The sequence below is a fragment of the Calidris pugnax genome, unplaced genomic scaffold, assembly GCF_001431845.1.
Source record: "Calidris pugnax isolate Ruff unplaced genomic scaffold, ASM143184v1 scaffold103, whole genome shotgun sequence".
Taxonomy (NCBI): Eukaryota; Metazoa; Chordata; class Aves; order Charadriiformes; family Scolopacidae; genus Calidris; species Calidris pugnax.
The window spans coordinates 20833131-20853749 of record NW_015090990.1 but is presented as its reverse complement, the minus strand read 5'-3'; the positions used below and the strand labels follow the sequence as shown (position 1 = coordinate 20853749).

The 20619-nt window shown below is 36.4% G+C and overlaps 1 protein-coding gene across 7 annotated transcripts in view; it reads left to right on the top strand.

The window, feature by feature from the left end:
* Positions 1-20619, top strand: part of GULP1 (GULP, engulfment adaptor PTB domain containing 1) — a 156208-nt gene that overhangs the window by 48550 nt on the left and 87039 nt on the right. The window contains exon 2 of one of the 7 annotated variants that reach the window (XM_014954592.1): positions 3725-3845. The exons of 5 other annotated variants lie outside the window; for them this stretch is intronic. The gene's annotated coding sequence lies outside the window, so the exon portion shown is untranslated. Of the gene's footprint in view, positions 1-3724; positions 3846-17490; positions 17594-20619 lie in introns of all 7 variants that reach the window. One more of the 7 variants, XM_014954593.1, reaches the window with a different exon arrangement.

The following is a 20619-nucleotide window of genomic DNA, read 5'->3' as shown; positions in this document are numbered from 1 at the left end:
CAAGATCATATCACATTACACCACAGTTCCAAGATTTAAAAATACCCTATTCTGTCATCATTAGTTTATGGGTAAGTAAAGCCAATTGTAATATGAAGTAGATAGATACCAAAGTGCTGACAAAGTCATCAGTGTGAGGGAAGAGCATTTGCATGTTGAGTTCAGTACTGTCATGTTGATGAAATGGTACAGTATACATTTGACATTAGACCAAGTGAAAAAATCCTTGTATGTTGCAATTCCAGAACATACACAAATGACCTTCAGCATTTAATGCCTTGGTGTTCCTACAAACGCATGATAGAAGCAAGTGAAATAGTTGAGCATGATGTATTGCATAATTAGTAAAATTGACACACATTTAGTTTGGCAGAATAACAAGGCAGTGAAATTATAATGTTGTAGTGCAGTATATAGTCTCTTAGAAAATGTTTCTGATGTGTTAGTGCTCGGCTTTTATTCTACTAGTATATTATATCATTAATCATACCTTTGGGGTCTTTTTTGGACTTAGCTTACCAAGTTACAGGAAGACCACAAAAGAATGGTTGAATGCACAGAATGCATTTTTGCTAGTTATAGGAAGAGAGGCAAATTAGCAAATGAGAATAACTTTCAGATTTTCTATTTCAAGGGGTTTTTGTCAAGGATTGATTTTTAGAGGACATCCGTTGTTTCTTAACTAGAGATTTATATAAAAAAATGACGGAGAAAGTAATGGAGTTTTTCTGCTAACTTGTTGATAAAAAGCTGGTAATGAATGTGTGGTATATGCAAACAGTACAAATTAACATGTCTGAAGGACATACCCTATTGAATATTAAAGGATTTAGTTAATGAACTTGCTGAAATACTGGTAATTATTTTGAGGTACATAGATAAGTGATACTATCAGCAACTTACTAGATGAAATTATTTGGAATATTAGTATTCAAAGATAATAATGTTTTGTTTTGTTGGCCTGACTTTAGTCCCTAAATAGTAGCATAAATTAAGTAAGCACCTGATGTGAGGTCCTGAAACCTTTTTGCCTCTGATGCTATTCTGCTTTTTGACTAGGGAAGCAAAATCAACAAAAAGTACCTTTACCTAAAATAAACCTTTTAGTTAAGAATCTAGGTCTAGATTTGAGACAATCAGACATTAAAGTTTAATATGAGCTTAATTTTCTTACTATATTGAGACCACAGTGAAAACTTCAGAATTTCACTTTCATAATTATCAAGTGTATGTGTGATGGTATAAAGTCTTAGAGATGAGAAAAATGAAAAAGATAGTTCAGACAATCACTTACTATCAAGTTTGTCATCTGTTTCATTGCTGTTTCTTATGTTTCTATGATGATATAAGGGTGATCTAGTGGTAATAATGACGTGTTTGCTAATGAATGGAATACTTATAAATCATCATTTTAAACATAACATAATATTGTATAGTCTTGAAAATAACAGGTCCTCAGCTGGGTAACCCTACAAATCTATTCCCATTGCAATAGATTCAGTGCCAGTTACTGAAATTTGGCTTGAATAAAATAGGGAGACACAGGCTAAAGAAAACGGAATATATGAAAATGAATAAACAAGTATGGTTGAAAAGGAAAACCAAAACAAAACCCAAGTAACTTTAGTTTGAATAAAAGGGAGAGAACTAGCAAGAAAGCTACTTCACCTTTGAGAAGCATTTGAGAGTACAAGAACCCAAATAAAGTTGCTTAGAGTTCTGGGGAAAGGTAAATGTTACCATCCTTGTAAATTAGCTGAATCACTGAAAAGACTGAGAAGTTCAGCATAATCAAGAACTTTCCTTTGTTGGCTTATTTTCACTTTTGCACCTAAATTTACAATTTCACCTTGAAGAATACATTACTTATTTGTTACATATGTTTCTTTACATTTCCCTAGATGATACCTGTAGTATATTCAGTACCTCACGTAATGGCAGCAATTGCTAGGTGTGTTGTTTCTTTGGGAGCAAAAAGTCCAAACAGATTTCTTGTAGCCTGGGACAATTTAGGTATGTTACCTCCAACAGGCTGCAGAGAGCGGTGTGGTAACCAATGTAAATGTCTCCTGAGTACCTTGTGAGTGGGGCTTTCAGTTCTGATGTGGTGCCAAAATAAATTGGTCTAGCTGTGGCTGATAGTATGAAGTAGCAGACCATAGTAAACCCTTTCCAGCCTTTGTAGGTGATAACAAGGCCCTTCATGAAAGGGTAAGTTGAGAAGAGGTCACCAGTGAAACTGGATAATGCTATCCTCTTGAGCTATGTGATGAAAAAATGGGGGTTTTTAAAATTGTATCACCTATTGTATCGCTATGATTGTAGTGGAGAAAGTATCGGGCCATAATTATTTTTGATGGGCTCTGTGCTGTACCTGAAAAGCCTTTGACATTTGTGCTTCTTGGGTTTGTAATTGAAAATTACTTTAAAATCCTTGAACGTAAGAGCTTTGTGATTCTTGACTGTAAAAAAAAAAGAAAAAAAAAATTATAAATCAAATCAGAGGGAGCTGTCAAATAAGGTGCTAGAGGTATTGCTGTCGCCTGGTTTTACTTGTCACCTTGACTAATGACTTCAGAGAAAGGGCAATCATAATTAATTGGATTGATATAGGTGAAACTTAGTTGAGAACTAATGAAAAAACACCCTGTGACAATTAATAGATGAAACGGTACAAGTTGGGGAAAGACTGCATAATATAATGAGTTTGTGCGTTGTATTGTTTTGGGTTTTTTTTTTCTTAAAGTGAAGGAGAAAACAAAAAGCAACCATGTCAGTGAAAGAGGATTGAAGTAGAGAAACAAGAGATGATGGAAAAAGCATGAGTTCACATTCCTCGCAAAGTTGAGTTTTTACTCTAGGGCAGCAAAAGATAGACCAATGAAAACTATGTATGGAAGATGTAGGGTCATTTATTCATTTCATGGATCTGGGAAGTCATATTCCCTTGCTGATTAGGTAAAATTCTAGGTCTTGGTATCTCAGTACCTGAAAGTTAATAGATCCAAGAAGACTGAAGGGAATAGTATGAGTAAACATCTCAGAGTGAATGATCAAAAATATCAAGATTTAAATTGGTATGGCTTATCCAAACGTTGAGTGAAGAGGGTAAGAGTATTTTAAAATCCTCTGCAAATATCTTAACATGGAGAATATCAAGGAGTGAAGGCCAGGGTGGTTACTTAGGAGGGACCAGGTCACATGCTGCTCTCTGGTAAAATAAGAAACAGCACAGGAGCAGACTTCTTTGGCTCTTGCTTCTGTTGGAGAGTGAATTGAACTTCCTTATGTTGAAACAAGATGTGATACCGTTTCTACAGACAGATTTCCTAGCATCTGTGGGAGTGCAGCATTCTTCTTAAAGGAACAGGATGCCTAATGCTGCATGCCTAGTGCATCTCGCATGTAGTGGAATGAAGTGAATAAATTAATAAGCAGTCAGGCTGTTGTCCTGTGTGCTAGGTGGTTATTTTGTTGGTGTAGGGCAGTTGTGGATAAGGAAATTATGGGAAAATACTTGGAACTGAAATTTCTGTTTGAAGTTACAGTTCTATTGGTCCCAGCATTTTAGTCTGATTTGAACCTTTCCAGCAGAATTCTGTTAAAAATATTGTATAAATATATTTCTATTAAGCCGTTTACACTAAACTTCCTAGAATGAGGCAATAATTTCCATGCTTTGGTAATATACTAGTTTAATATCTGTTATTTCTTTTTATTCTAGTACATGAGAAACTATAAAGCAGCAGTGACAAAGGTTCAAAAATGTTGACAAATGAGTGATCTGTTCCACACAAGAATTAGTGTCTGCTCTATACCTTGGCAAGAAATTTGAATGCAGAAGGGTAAGCTGTTTTAATTGTTGCGATGAACTACTTTACAGAAAAGGATTATGCAAATTATTGAATTTTTTTTTGGTTGAGTAGAGTGTTTTGTAAAGACTGGAATGGGTGACTCAAGACAGACTTCTGATTTCTATTCTATTTCAAGTGTTTGTAACAAAGCCAAAAGGTTAAGTTTATAGACTTCGGGGGTTAGAGAGGTGCTTCTGTCCATTTGCCCTATTAAACAGTGCCCTCGACATGAAGTTAACTGCTGAGTGTATGACAGGACCAAGCTGTTGACCCAAAGCCCTTACAGGCTAAGTAACTGTCTTTCAGTAACCCTGTTGCTGAGTGAGAGATAGTGTTTGTTGGCATGACTGTTACAATTTGGCTTTACCTCTTTTTTTTTTTTTTTTTTTTTTTTTTTTTTTTTTTTTTTTCTTCTTACATCTTCTAACAATTAAATTATATATTCGTGCTTATCTGCAGAGCCAGAAGAGCAGCAAGAGATTTTAGAGGACTGTTCCTTCTCTTTGCTTTCTGGTTTTTTTTTTTTTTTTTTTTTTTTTTTTTTTTCCTTCCTTCTCACATCTGCTAACTCAGTGCTTAGGTTGAAAACACTGCTAAAGTCCACTGTCCAGTGGAAGCTCCAGTGTCCTTACGTTCTCTTCACTGTATTCTAGAGAGAAAGGCTTGTTTGGATAAAGGAAAGGCAGGAGCTGTGAAGCTTCCATCGATTTATTGGAAAAAAAAATGGCAGAATATGGGGGCTTAAAATGTTATGGATAAGAGCTTATTTATGGAAGTTGTGATATACTTTTCAAAAACATAAAATAAAGCTGAATGTTTTCTAAGTGTAGGTAGGGAACTGGGGGGCTCTGGAAAACTGAATGTTCTGTTTAGCTCAGTGGAAGGAAGGTAAGCGGAAACTATGTAGCAACTTTGTATTGTTTGACATGAGGGTAAGCAAAAGCATTTGTTTAGCAACCTGGTGCTTAAAAATTTTCTCTTGGCTTGCTTATTTCAGTTGCAGCAGTGTACTTTAGAGCAAGTGCATATCACTTCATTTGATTATAAATCCAAAACTTCACTGAAGTACCTCTGAGGAAGCATAGAGCTGAAGTCAGATTAGTCTGAGTCATTGTTGATTCTGGTGGTTTTCCCAAAGGTTATCTCTAATCTGGCACTAAGATGGATATTACTATGATATTAAAACCTCTTCAATCTACTTGCATAATTTCGTTACTTCTTAAAAACAGGTCACTAGTCTGCAGCTCCCTTCTGACCTCCCCTGTGCATCTTGATGCCTTCAGCATAGGTGGAATGCAAATACTGTGTTTCAAATAAAAGTTCCTAAATTTGGAATTACTGGTATGATATCATCTTGTAGGATGACCAAGGATGAGTTCAGTTTACTCCTGGTTTTCAGAGACAATGTGTATGTTTACAACTTCATGCTGTTACTTCCCAATTGAATCTCAGATAGGTGCTATGGTTCTCATTTACTGGATGGCTGGGATGAAAAGCTGTCCTTCTTGACTTTCTTTCTAAAACAAAACAATGGGTATACAAGTCCTTAGCTTTCTTCCTTAAGATCTTTCACTACTTAGGCAAGAGTTTCTTGTGTAAGATCCTTCTCATGAGGCAGATGGGAGCTGAGACCTAAAAAAGAAAAAAAGGGGGAGGAGAAGAGAGAGAATAATTTAAAAAAAAATCAAAGCATACCAGTTGTGAAAGGATCTGGTAGTAAGAGTACAAATAGAGGGAGACACATTCATTCTTTCTGACAACAGCAACTGAAAATCTCTCCCATCTATGTATTGGATATTCCTTTTATCTCTGTGCTTGAAAAAGACTACTTAATGGGTGTCTCCTTCCACAGGGTGGGGAAAAGCCAGACCCACTAGGAAAAATGTTGTTGATAGGCCTAATTGCTAGTGAAAAACACAGAATCATTTTGTAGATGTAGACTTACTTTAAACAGATTTATTTAAGATGCTTAGATAGAAATTCTTTTGCTGATTTGCAGCAGGCTTATGTAGTATTTGGAATTCTGGAATGAAAAGACAAAGCTCTTTTTATGTACAAAGTCTTTTACTTAAAGAACATTCAATCCTTGGATTTTTAAGGGTGTTTGTCATTCTAGCATCCATCGTTTATTCTGAGTAAATGAAGAATGTAACATTGTAAAAGTATAGCAGAAATGACATGGAAAATGCATAGACTCGCACACACAAATCCTTAGGGCCAGGCCTAATCAATGGCACTATCAAAATCGGATGCCAACCAGTGACAGGATCTAAAAATGCCAAAATGTTGAATGTGTTCTAATTTCACTGTAATGAAGTTAAAAGAAATGTTTCAACTTCCCTGTATTATTTATAGAGGACTGAAATTTATTTTTACTGCAGCAGTAATATACTGCAGTAGTGAATGGTAGGACGTTCTACCATGCATGACCTGTTTCAGCGGGATAACACTATTGATTTTTATGTTTTTTTTTTTTTCCAGTGCCTCTGCTTTAGTTAAAATTAACTTCATTTTCTGATTCTTGATTAGTTCAGTGGTAAGTTGTCATTACAACATTCGACTCCCTAAGGACATGATCTATAAGGCAGATTTTTCCAGTGGAGGGTCATGATTCAGCTAATTTACAGATAATTTAAACAGCAGTTGGCCTAATACCCTGAAGTGGAATTTGAGATACTCGAAGTCCAAGAGTGTAATACCATAAATTAGTATTTATGTTAAGTACTCTTTAGAGACCTGCAGGAGGGGCCAGTGGGACACGTAATGCCCCTTGTGTGCTTTTTTTCCAATGTGAAGTTAAAATCTGAAGGATGATTAAGAAAGCAGTTGCACTTAATGCAGAATTGCCACTTGACATTTCATCGGGAAAGCTTTGTTTCATCAGTTGTCATAGTATTTGTTTGTCCAGACTCTGGATTTCTATTTTAATGTCCTATTCAAATAAATGAGCATTTCTTGTAAATTTGGTGCTGAGCTATGTTTAGTTACTTAAGACAGCTTTTATAAGATACGGAGAATTTGTCTCCATGTTAGCATCTAAATGGTTTTTGTCAAGTGGAGCTGGTGTCACAGAATGCTCCAGAGAAGCGGAAGACTGAAGATAAACAAATTGGATTCGTGTCTTCCTTGGCTGTTTTGGTGGAACCCCTCTTTGGACTGAAGCATGACTGTCACTTCACGCAAGAAAAGATTGTTATTTACTGAAAGACTACCTATGTACATTAATGCTGTGGTATCCAGTTTAGTATCACCTCTAGTGTGGAAGTTGGCCGAGACGGTCCTGCCCTTCATCCACTTTCTAGTGCTGATTGTCAGCCCTTACTTTTTGTGGGCACGTGGTAAGAGAAAACTTCAACTCGGTTTTGTTTATTTGGTTGGTTTTTTGTTGGTTTTTTTGGGGTTTTTTACCCAGTTCCCTGACAGAGTTGGCTGTGCAGGAGTGCTTGTGTCAGTGCAGAAGAAGGGCAGCATGAGTGGGAGTAAGCGTTGGGGGACAGAAGGCATCAAGGAGCACAAGTGCTCCAAGAGTGCATTAAATCAAATGTAAAACTATTTATGGGACTAATGATAGTTGTGTCAGAGCTAAATGTGTTTGAAAGACTATGTTTCTGTGAAGTGGTTTTCAGCCAGGCGAGTAGTTAAAGAGCATTAGTAAAGTTTCTAAAAGAATCAGAAGGTACTGTCTAGATTGTTTTGTTAAGTCGCTGTACTTTCATGTGATAATCAAAACTGGACAAAACGTCTCATAGGCTGATAACTAAATTGATGGCTCATGGTTTGTATCTGTCTGTTTTAATAAGTATTAATAACCATGAATAACCAATAAATATATACATTTAAAGGATTTTTTCTCTTTAAAAAAAATAATGTAGTGGGTTTTATAGTGTATTTGCATGGTGTTCTGAGCGTGAGTGAAGTATACTAAGATGGTGTTCAAATACATACACAATCTGGATTTTGAAAATTCTTCCTATAGGTCCTTAGGGTTCAAGAAAAGCGGTGAAGTCTAGCCTTAATTGTAAGGTGTTTACCTGATCGGGATTTTTTTTTTTTTTTCTGCTTGTGTATGATTGACTTTCTTGATTCAAAAGCGGATCCTGTTTTTAAAGGACATAACAAGTTTGGTGTACCAGTAAAAATCTCTGTGTTCAATACTGATCATGACACACTTATTTAAAGCTCTGTTTCTCTCATTCACTTTTTTTACCAACCGGCCACCATATCTCCCATCTGTCTGCTGCTGGGTCTCTGCTTCCCCTTCCAAATAGCTAGACTGGTTTTATCGCTGCTTTTAGTTTGTTCCCTTTTCTGTCTGTGGCAAAGAGCCAACCAAGGCTCTAGCCAAATGATTCAAAATGTAAAATTTTTTCCAGGTCTGTTTCAAGGCATTACCTTGAGCTTCTTACAATCATCTGTATTATAGGCATCCTGCCATTTGGGAGAGAGTCACTCCTTTTTAGAGGGCCATTAAACTTCTAAAAGTTTGCAGGTGGTGAAGATTCTGCCACATTCCTAATTAAATGCTTCTTTATAGGCAATTATCTTTTTTTTTTTTTCTGACCTGCTTCTAGGTTGCATTATTTTTATTTTTAGTTCAGCATTAGGCTTAATGTCTCTGAAAGTCAGGCAGTTATATAATTTTAAAATGTTTTCATCTCAAACTTTTTGCAGTATTATCAAGGTAGGTGCAGTGGCAGTGCCTTTTGGCATAATGTGTAAGGTCAAACTCTAATTACCCTTTAGTTTAAGGTATGTTTGAGACATGTAATGCTAGCAGCTTTATGCCTGTTAATTTAGATAACAATAAGAACTGAGGACTGGCCTCAGTTGATGGGCTTCATCAGTACCAAATCTGGTACCAAAATCTGCTCTGTCATTCAGAAGTGCCAGCAGCCAGGCTGCTGACTTGATGCAATTGATGAAGTTCCTGGATGCATCAGTGCTCCAGTCTTTGCAATTTGCTGTAATCTTAACAGAATAGCCTGGTTGACTGTATGCACAACACAAGGAATCAAATGGTGTCCTAGCCAATCACTCTCCAGCATGACAGGTGGAGATCAGTGTGTCTGAAGTGGTTTCCAAAAGGGCTTGTCAGCAGCCTAAATACAATCTGTGTTTAAAAAAGCAAACAAAATAAAACTTAATAGAGTTTGTTCTTGCATTTGTGATTCTTCCCATTCACTTCCTCAAACCACAAATATTGTTTGAACTGTGTTTGGAAGAAATCCCCGTGTCTGTAGTTTTCCCCTTGGCTATCTATATGCTTACTTGGGTTAATGATGTTCTGCTATTGAAATTCCTCCTCTTGCTTCTTTTCTTTACTTACCCACAAGAAATAGGACATCTGGCCATATTAGGAATTCGTAATGACTATCACATTGCATTTATAGAGGTATACTTTACACTATGAGTAAGCAGATGGATTGAAGTACCAGAGGTCAACTCAAATGGTTTTGTGAGTCAACTCTATGATGTTTTATTCTCCACAGTAAAGATGTAGATAAGAAAAGTTATGCAGCCCTCCGCTATCTAACCCTCAATCCTGTTTTGAAATAAAAGTCTGTTCTTTCCATACTTTTAAGTCATGGTAAAGTTAAATTAAAAATCAGTCAATCCATCTGTCCCAAGAAGCTCAGTGGCTTTGCGCAACAGATACTTAGTTGTTAGGTAGTTTCTTTTTTTTTTTTTTTGATCTGACACCTGTTACATGATGTGAAATTGAAAAGGACTTCATTGTAAACTTCTAAATGCAATCCGTTGCCACCTCTTCTTTTCATTTATAAATTACTTTAAGATCTCTCTTCAAAAGTTAAGATTCCTAACAAGGAAGAAAAGTTTTGTGAAAAGGTCAATTGTGATAATTTTTTTTGAGTGCTCCTGAGACATGTAATTCTTAAGAATTACATTTTACATCTCAATGGTTATGGATTTAGCATTAAATCATGTAATATTCCTGTTAAGAATCAAGGAATTGTATTGTAATTCATGTTGTATTTATTTTCTTATGGTTTATTTATTTGGTTTTGTATTCATAGATCACTGCCTAAAATTCAGCTCCAGAACTGGAAACTTACATATTTTTTTAATCATGTTTATCTAAGCTATGAGGCTATTTGATTCTGGCTTTTTAGAGACAGAAGTACCATAAAATAATTTAAAAGTTACTAATAACATAAATATAAGAGCAGTAAAGTGCCTTTTCCTCCATTTGGATTTCTTCTTTTGTAAGAATTTGCCACTTTGTTTTTATCCTCACCTTCAACCATGTTGTAGCACCAAGGTGGCAAGACTGGAGCTACCCAAAAGTGTATTCAAGGTCTTAGGTGTATTAGAAATTATATTTTCACAGTTCTGCAATGTTATTTCTTCATTTAATTAACTTTTTTTGGTAATTGGGATGCTTTTACTTGCTCCTGAAATGGAAGTACAAACACCACCTAGGCTTACAAATTTTTGAAAAACAATGTGAGCAACAATGTATTACTTAACCTAAATATTTTCTAGGCTGTACATGGCAGCCTTGTTCATAACATTTTGAAGCTTTTGTGAAAGTCTGTACCTTGACAGGTAAAAACCTTGATACTTGATTTATCCATTAATAAAAACTTACTTAATTGGCTCACTAGACATGCATACTATTTAAAACAGCTCTTTTTTGCGTTTTTAAGTGACTATGGAATTCAAAGCAGAGACAAAAAGTCCAAACAAAGGATATTTCTGAATAAATGTAATTGAATCTTACTAGATGTAAACTAAAATCTACTTTAACAGACAGGAAATTTTTGTCTATTAAAAAAAACCAACAGACTAACAACACAACCAAACGAAAAGCAAAGCAAAAAAACAAATGAAAGAAAACCAGACCTGGATAGCCAAATAGGTCGTTTCAATGATGCAGAATAACAGAAAATAAAGACCTGCCATGTTACTGTTTTTAACACTAGGACTTTTTTGGAAAAATTACAAAAGTCCTTCTATGAAATTTGTAGAATCTAAGATAAAAGCATCTCTAAAGAAACTTCAAGAATCAGAAACATGAAACTTACTATATTCTAAATTTATTTTTTAACTTCTGCTCATCTAGGGCTCGTGGTTGTGTGGTGGTAAGTAGGTATTCCCTCACAGGTCCTCTTCTACATGCTGCTTCCATCCCTTCCTCTTCAAGTGTGTTTTATTTTCCTGGATGAATCAAATCCTTTTTGCAGGGTTAGTGTCTGAAAGTAACTCTCAGGGATTTCCATTGTCACGTGTTTTACTCTGCCATACTGGGACATTAATATATAAGACTCTTAAAAGGCGTATACGCTTGACTGCCCCTCTGCCTTCAGCAGTAGTTGTGTCAGCAGCTCAAGGCTGAGGCAACAGCCTTAAGGGCTGGGTGCTGTGCTCCCATGATCTATGAAAAGTACTCCATTACCTTTGAATAAATGACACGGCTCACTGGTTTGCAATTTTTTATCACTAAGGCACTGTATATTTTGTGAATGGTCATTCACTCAGTGTTTTCAACAGATTCCTGAACAGCACTGTTCATCTAAATCTGCCAATCTTAAGACTCAGTTTATTCTTACCCTCTGCTGAGTGTTCAAAATTAAAACTTGCATCTGAATATTCCTCTACACTGCTGATTGTTTTATTTTGTGGGTGTTCTGTCAAAACACGGAGCATGTTTCCAGGTGTTTGCTTCCCAGCATCTGATTCTGTGTGTTCTCAATGTATGCTTTTAAATATGGTCTCTCCAGTGTGTTCTATCCTTTACTGCTAAATGGTGGGAGAAATGTATTCTCCTGAACATCAGCCTCCCTGTCTCTGCTCTCCCATCCATGAAATGCAACTCTGACCTATGAAGTTGGCAAGCCCTTATTATGTGATTAAAGAAGTTGTCAAATGATATGCTGATGGTAGCTATATCTGTTATAGCTAAACCAGGTGATTTTCTACTAACTCAATTGCTGTTGAGCTTGGAGAAATCATTTACTGCAGTTTAGTGAATTTCTGTTAATCAAAAAATCATGTTAGTTACAGAGATGCAGCTTCATGACAAGTACAAGGTAAAACACAGCATTTTAATCTTGAGTGTAAGTGGTAATTTGTTACAAATTACATATTTCTTTATTTCTTTGTTTTGGGGAGTTGTGGATCTTTTTGCTCCTAAAAATACCCCCAGTTGATAACATGAAAAGTCACAAGGTTGTGTTGTTATACAGCTCAGACTGCACTACATTCTAGCACAGAGTTTAGTGGTGGATATTACAGAGTATTTGAGCTATGTTGTTGGCCTTTACAGTGGTATTTTGTGCTCAAATTTTGATGTTACTGGGTAGGTATCTTTTAAACAACAGAAATGCAGGTTATTAATTCCTACTGAAGAAGAAGATGCACAGATCTCTGATTGCTAGCAGTCTATTGAATAAAGATAGTTCTCAAAATTATCTTTTTCAACGGGGGGAAGTAGCAGTGTCTGCAGGCCACTATTTATCACTGGTGTATTTCTATACGATCTGCTTACTGACTCTTTGAGTCTGGAAAAAGTGCCAATTTGAAATTGGTACAATACAGATAAGTAAAAGGTATCAAAGGGTGATTGTTTGTATGGTTAAAATAAATAAATCATTTTGACTTTGCGATGAAAAGTGCAGATCTTCTAATGCAGTGAACAATCAATTTATATAATTTTGATCAATATATTGTAATGGAGTATTCACAAAACAGAAAAATCAATCGATGGAAATGTCACAAGTGAGGTTGTTCATCACCCTGAGCAAAGCAAAGATTTGGTTTCGTGTGAGTGAATTTATTCAGTGCTGGAAACCATGGACATAGTGCCAGAATGTAGATGTGTGGAAAAAGCCCCTCAAAAAACCCCACAAAACCAAAAACAACAGCAATGACAAAAAGCAAAACAAAACAAAACAAAACAAACAAAAAAAACCCCAAACAACCCAACCAAACAAAAAACAAAACAAGAAATAAAAACCCCACAAAAACCAAAAAAGCCCACCATGCACTCTGCGTAATGTGGGTTTGGGATAGAGTTGAAGGTGATACATGGATGAAAATTTAGGGCAAAAATATGTATTTCATGCAAGGCAACCTAAGGAGGATGCAAAGGAAAGTTTTACTGGTTTTTATGTATGCATTTGCTCCCTTTAACACACACACACAAAAAAAAGCAAAACCCTGAAAGGTAAATAATCTCCTTTTGACAGAAAGCTATGTAACAGTGCAGGCTTATATTTGTAACACATATTTAGACCAATTCTGAAGATTTTAAGACTGCTAATGTGAACAAGGAGCTCCTGGACATGCTCTAAAGCAAAAAGGAGATCTACAGTGGGTGGAAGAAGGGCAGGTAGCCTGGGAGGAATACAGAGAAACTGTCCAAGTGGCCAGGAATCAGATTAGGCAAGCTAAAGCCCAGATAGAATTACATCTGGCCAGGGACATCAAGGATAACAAGAAAAACTTCTATAAGTATGTCAGGGATAAAAGGAAGACTAGGGAAGATGTGGGCCCTCTCTGGAAGGAAACAGGACGCCTGGTCACCCAGGTTATGGAGAAGACCGAGGTACTGAATGACTTTTTTGCCTCGATGTTCACTGGCAAGGCTCTGGTCACACCGCCCAAGTCACAGAAGGCAGAAACAAGGGCTATGGGAATTTTTATGTGCTGAATAGCTGGCAGAAAATATTTGCCGTTTAGAGAAATTCTTAAGCAAGAACGTGAAATTCTGTTCTGAGTTTTACTGCAGCTGTCAAATCATTCAGTGACATTGAGAGGCCGTGTATTGTGTCTCTGTCTTAATTTATGCGTCTACAAGATGGAGTGATAATAATGCCATAGGAGAACTTATAAACTTTACCTAATGTCAATGGGTGCTTTTACATCCTTTGTTGAAAGATTTCATAAATGTTAAGTGTATTGTGGGAGAAGAAGCAGCTGCCCCAGTATTAACAAGGGACTACCTGCCTTCCTTATACCAATTTTTGCTCCACCATTACTTTGTCATAAAAAAAGAAATAATCATTTGGCTTATTAGGTATGACTTCTTTATTTTTTTTCCCCTGGGGAAAGGGGCAGGGGGGTGGCTTATGAAACTCTCCAGAGAATTTGAGGGAAGTTCAGGGTTTGGTTCATTTGCTTTAGTTTAAGGTTGCTTTCAAATCCCATTTTTTCCTTTTGGCTGCTTATTAAGTGCTGCTGTTTGGTTGTGTATATATATTATAAATTAAAAGACTGCAAAATACATTTTTTTCCCTGGTGGCTTGACTCCAATTACATTTGAAAAGTTAATACCTACCAACTGGTGTGGACTCTAGTTCGGGTGTTAAAGCCATTCAGGTTTCAGTGGCAGCATTTTGAGGTTTTACTGTTTGAAAAGAATTCTTATACTGGCAGTTTCAGCAGTGTTCTCCTTTTGAAGGAGCTACAAAGTGAGGAGAGTATTTTGATTTGGCTCCTGTAGTAATTATGCTCTCACCTTTTTGCTTCTTTTTTTAATGGAGTTTAAAAACATTGGTCGTATTAACGGTTCTTGTGCTTTCTTTAAGAAGTCGGAGCCCAGTTATAATAAAGGATAATTACTGGAAGGTTAAACACACAAAACTAAACCTTTTTTGAACAATATCACTGAGTTGTGACCAGCAAGGTATACTTTTAAAAAACCAGTTAGCAGAGAGACAGATTCTTGGGTGAAATAGAAAGGTGAGATTAATTTTGCACAATCATTTGTGCAGTGGAATCCCCAAAAGATTTAAATATAGGCAATTTATAAAACAAATTAGAGCTTCCATACTCACAGTCATAAATAAAGTGAAGGAAACGGTGCATAGAGGTTTGGCAGAGTGATCGGGAACTTCTGTCCAGAAATACACCGTAATACTTAATGTTTCCATTACTCCCATCTTAAAATGCCTCCTCTTCAGTTCCTTTCTAGCTTATCAAGGCACATAAGTAATTTCACATATAATTCTTTTCTAGCTGAAATAATGCTTTATTCTTTCAGTTTTAAAGGTAACTGCTAATTAGTCATGTTAATTTTAATCTCTGTCCCCCCCAACCATAACAGAGCTATTTTATCTTTATATTCTTTTCTATATTTATAGAAATTTACATTGTGGTTTGCATCAGCATTGCTGTGATACTGATTTCTTTCTTTGAGAAGTACAGTTTTTCTCAGGTGACCTAAATGCTGCTGTTCTGCAATAGCTACTTTTTTTCTTTGTTTGTTTTAAAGGCAGAGTCAAAGATGTTTATAAGAATTCCATAACAGTCCTTTTTGTCCACATCATCAGCAAACCAGTTGAGAGTGCACAGCTATGCATGTGCATATATATTCAAGCACTTTACAAAAAATGAGCTTTGCTTGAGTCTTCTTGCATAAATTTTCCATTAAAACAAAATGGGTTTTGGAAAAGTGCAGAAAACCATAGATAAAGATGTGGTGTATTTAGCAGAATTTTTATAGCACTGGGCCATAATGCCTGTTCCCTATTACAGAAATTCTCGTATGTTGCTGCATTTCTCAATTATTACTTTTGTGCTCAGTTTTTTATAAAAAATTAAAACTGCAGCAGAAGCAAGACTTTTTCCACACAAGCTTGTTGTTTTTCAGTACTCCTAGTTATTTCTTTTGAAATGATCTTTTATGAGATGCTTACAAGTACCTAAAGGGTGGGTTGAAGAAGGATGGAGCTGGACTCTTTTCAGTGGTTCCCAGTTACAGGATGAGGGGCAATGGGCACAAGCTGGAACATGGGAAGTTCCATTCAAATATGAGGAAAAACGACTTTCTAGTGAGGGTGCCAGAGCACTGGAATAGGCTGCCCAGGGAGAGCGTGGAGTCCGCTTCTCTGGAGATCTTCAAGACCCGCCTGGATGCAGTCCTAACTAATGTTCTCTAGGCAATCCTGCTTTAACAGGGGAGTTGGACTAGATGATCTCTAGAGGTTCCTTCCAACTCTGACAATTCTGTGTTTCCGTGAAATGCATAAATACCAGTAGAGATGCTCAGCTCACTCTCTTGTGTGGTTGATTCTTTGATTGTAAAGCAACAGTGTTTTTGAAAAGCTACGTTCAATAAGTGTTTGTTGTGTTTGTATGTGAATCCAAAACGTCGAGTAATTTAATTTTCATTAGCTACTACCAGTATAACTTGTATGTGGTTATCCTAGGAGTAATTTGAGTAATCTGAATAGGTATATGTGATTCATAGAATTGGCAGTGTCAGTGTATGTTGTTGGGGGAAGGAGGAGGAGAGACTAGCATGTAGTTTGGTGTAACAGCTGGATGTAGGGTGCAATTTTATGTTGATGGTTCTGGTTTTGTTTCACCAGCTGACTCCTAGGTTTGGTTTTTGAAAGCAGCATTTTCTCAAGTGCAGTAGAGTCTCATTTTACATTTTGTGGTTTTGCTGTGTTTTCTTCTCTTGAAACAGTGTCTGGTGATAACTATTTAGGAGAAGCTTCTCTATGGCTATGTGGTAAAAGGATCTCATGAAAGAGAACATGAACACTGGTTGAGTTTTGCTCTTCATATAGGGTGACAGCTGAATCGTATGCTTGTAAAGGACAGGAGAAGACACTCATCCCCAGATATTGGCGATGCCTCACTGAGGGTATTTTCTATGGGACGTTGAACAAGCTGTAAACATGATGTTAGACATGCAGCGTGTTTCAACTGCATCAAAGTTCATTGGAGCAGGGACTGGAATCATGTCTTTCCAGTCCAAGTAGCCAGTACCATTCCGTGTGTGACACAGTGAATGTTTTGAGTCTAAACTTGTTGATCTTTCATGCTTTTAAAAACTTACACATTCTCCTTAGTCCCAACTGTGTTAAAAGATTCCTCTCCAGGAAAATTGAAGAAGTTTGTCTTGCTAGCTTGAAAATCTTCTTATGTAGTAGTCTATATCTCAGTAATTCCCACTAAATTACACTAGTATGGATCACGTACCAAAATCTTGAAATAGATTCATAATAACCATAATAGCATACAAAACCTAAATGTTTCTCCTTAATATTCTTTATAATGAACACATTTCTGATCTACAAGACAGAGATGAGGAAATTAATGTGTCATAAATATTATTTTGTCAGTTTCATATCTGTGCTTTTAACTTTGTATCGCATCCTTGTTGAAATGTTCAGGTTATTCAGAATGTATTCAGAAGGGCTAAAGAAGATAAGCTAAAAGAATAAATTATAAAGCCTAAGAAATAATATAATCCAGTTTTCAAGATACTCTGAGATTGATTTAGTAGGAGTGAAAAAATGGATATCGCTAACTTTTCTCAATTTTGAAAACTGTCACAATCACTTAATAAAGCCTGTCTCATCTGTATAAATACATCTTAATGATGTCCTTGAGGCTAACCAATTAAAGCAAAGATTCTGGATGTAATAACGTTAAGGAGAGATCTATTGACTTTAATAGTAAGGGATTGTGTTCAGTATCATGGATTTTATAAGTCTTTGTGAAGTGAATGCCACTTTTTTTATCTTTTGTTAAATGAATGACACTTTTTTATGTCATTGTTTCAGAAGTTAATAAGTTAATAAATTGGTTCCGAGAAAATCGGTTCTTAGAAATTTGTATGGCAGTGATTTTTTTTTTTTTTTCAACATGTGACCTTCAGCATCAGGAGAGAAGTGATCATAGTAATTGGACTGTAAAAGATGAGAAAGCACGTATACATACACACTCTGCATGGCAGTCTGCACACCTGGAATTTATACAAGGTACTTGTTCTCCTTTGAGGGAGAGTTGTGGAACAAGGATCCCCAAGTTACTTAAAGTATAAAAGTATGGGCCTAAAGTCCTGCAGATAAATAGGTTTAAATAATTTTATATAGTCCTCCCTCCTCTTCCCCTCTCCCCACCCCCCGGGCCTTTTGACATAATTATAACTTTTTAACATGTACTTCTCATTTCTTAAGAGGACAGTTTCTGTTAATTTTATATTGATCCTGTACACTAAAAAAGCCTAACCCCCCAAAAAAAACACCCCAAAAGCTTTTACAATTAGAAGACCCTCAAACTATGATTTTAAAGAGTTATGAAAGCATTTGTAGTGTCATGGTTCAAAGCTCTTGGGGAAAAAAGGGATTATATCTTTCATTTTGTATTTATAATAAATTCAACAGGAGCAAGTTGTTGAACTCCTGGAGAGGCCTGGGGCCGAGAAAACATCCAGTGTGTACCATGAAGTCTGTACAGGAGCAAAGATAATACAGAGGTGGGTGGGGTGGGTGGAGATGCAGGCACATTTCTCCTCATTCTTCTCTTGCTGGTTGTTCCCTGAAACTTTCTGGTTGCCTCTGTCTAAACAGACATCTGGGTTTTTCACTTCCTCTTAATTGTCTTTTGAACATTAGTAATCAGCTTTTCAACTTCAGTTACATTGAGGGAAGCTAATAGAGTGGTCTTGTGGGACCTGTTGAGCACATGTGCACAGTGGTATATCTAATGTACTTTTCAAGTTTGGCCAAATAGTTTGGTAGAGTAGTAAAATGGTGCCTTTTGTTAAACTGTTGTACCTCTACAATGGATCTGCTAAATATGATGAGCTTTTCATTGTAAATAGAAGTTATTTTTAAAATTGTTGTGCTTTATTTGGAGATGACCTTTAGAATACCTAATGAGTCTTTTCATCTCTGCCTCTTCTGTCAGTACCACTTTTAACAATGTAATTGGGAAACTGCAGTGAGTACAATAAATATAGCCTTAAAAATTTCAGAAGGTTTACAAGAATTTGCTATTGTTTGGAAAATCAAAGATTTAAAATATTTTTTTCTTTTCCTTCCCCCCTGCGAAGAAAATGAAATGGAGGATTTGAATTGCTAGTAATTAAATAAATTGCTCCATACACAATCTACATAAGCTATCGGCTCTTCCACAGGAGAAGTGACAATGTCAACATAGAAGTAACCATATTCAGTTTCAGGACATATCTTTCCTTTTAATGGTATATGTCCATTCAAACAAGGATTGTGTCTGAAGTTTTGGAGAATTCTTAATGGTGCGAGTCAAACAAGTCAAGGGTCCAATATCCCTTCTACCAGAACTGGGTAAAAAAAAACAGTGGTGGGCCAGCCAAAAATCTTGTTCAGATTCCATATAGACGATCAAAACGCTAATGGGATGTCAAATACAGAACCTCTTGTCTGCAAGTGAGCAAGATGTTTGGCATCTGTCTGTCTTATGGATGCAGATGAAAGTGCCTGAGTTCTTTGAGATAGAACATGTATAAAGCCTTTCTACCGGCTCTGAGCATCTGACATTTGTAAGATCTTGTACGGCAGAGAAAAAATTAGGCTGACACGAATTAAATCTTTCACAAGCTGGCACTTGTGGATTTGAGGAAAAAGGAAGCTACTCTTGTTCATAATAATGAATAAAATAAGAGTATTTATTTTTCATGCAAAATATAACAAGCTTAGGAAGAAGGGAATATTAATATTTATAAAACAACTAATTTTGTTTGTACAGTATAGAATATAGTTTGTTCTGTGAGTAATGTAATCTGCTAATACATATCAGTATAATCATTGACAAGCATAATACAAAAGAATTGTTTACAATTAAATATGCTGAAAAATGAAATCTTTCCAAAATTAAATACTTTTTCTAATGCTTTAAAAGCCAGATCTAGAGAACTGTTTTTGTGAAACAAGTGAGTTTTGTATTTCTGTTTTGAATTAAGATTGTGCCATAAGGAACTTGCCTGAGGATTTATTGGTGCTTGCAGCAGTTTTAAACACATTTTCTTCACTTTAGTAGTAAAATTTATTCTTGTTATATTTCTTGATGTTGTTATTTCTTCTTCCTGTGAAACAAAATTCCGTGGTAACCTTGCCTAAGGAGTAGGTTTTGCTGTCATATGTCTCAGTGACTATCCCCTTGTCACCTGTTACTCATTTGCATTTCCATTTTTTCCTATTGAAAGGAGCAGGTTATTTTTAGGAAATGGGACAGTAAAAAGCCACTTACCAGAACTTTTTGGAAACTAGTATAAAATGCATGAGTTTCATGCAGATTTTCTGATTCGTGGTCTCTGTTTGATATTTATAGCAAAACATTACTGCCTGCTTGTCTTCAGAGTTTCTGTGAATACTCCTCTAGCTTGGGCAGGTCTAATGTATGAGAAGTGCTTTACCTGGGGTCTGAAAGACTTCTTGCTGTGGGGGGAAAAACATTTGTCACAGTGGTACTAGGCTTATACTGGTTGAGAGAGAAGAAAAATAGTGCTTGTGTGATTCTTCTGTACCTTCCAGCCGCTTTCAGGAGCTTGGGGAGAACGGGGGCTGTCATCTTGTCAGACCGGAGAAGTGTTTTTAAACTACAGATTAGGGTATTCCTGCCTATCCTTTTCACAGAAAGAGAGTGAGTATGTTGGAAGGTGAGCTATGTTTAAGGGCTGTGTTTTCCAGCTGTTTTGGTGATTGCCAGTCCATTCCGCCTTGTCTTCACTAGCACTTGGTGAGCCCTGGTGATGCATCTGGTCACTCTTATGCCTCCCTCACTGCAAGTTTTAGGGCTAACAGTCCACCAGAGTTGTTGTGTAGCTCTGCCCCATTAAGAATATGATCATCTCAAGAGCAAGGTGTAGTTTGGTAGTGGGGAGAGTATTACATAAAAGACCAGTTCTTAACCAGTGCTGTACCCCTTCCTCTGCATATGGAAAAATGACAAGAATTAACTTCGGACTTCTGCAGGTTTGCCTCCAGCCAGAAAGAATGCCTGCCACTTGACTCCAGATAATGAA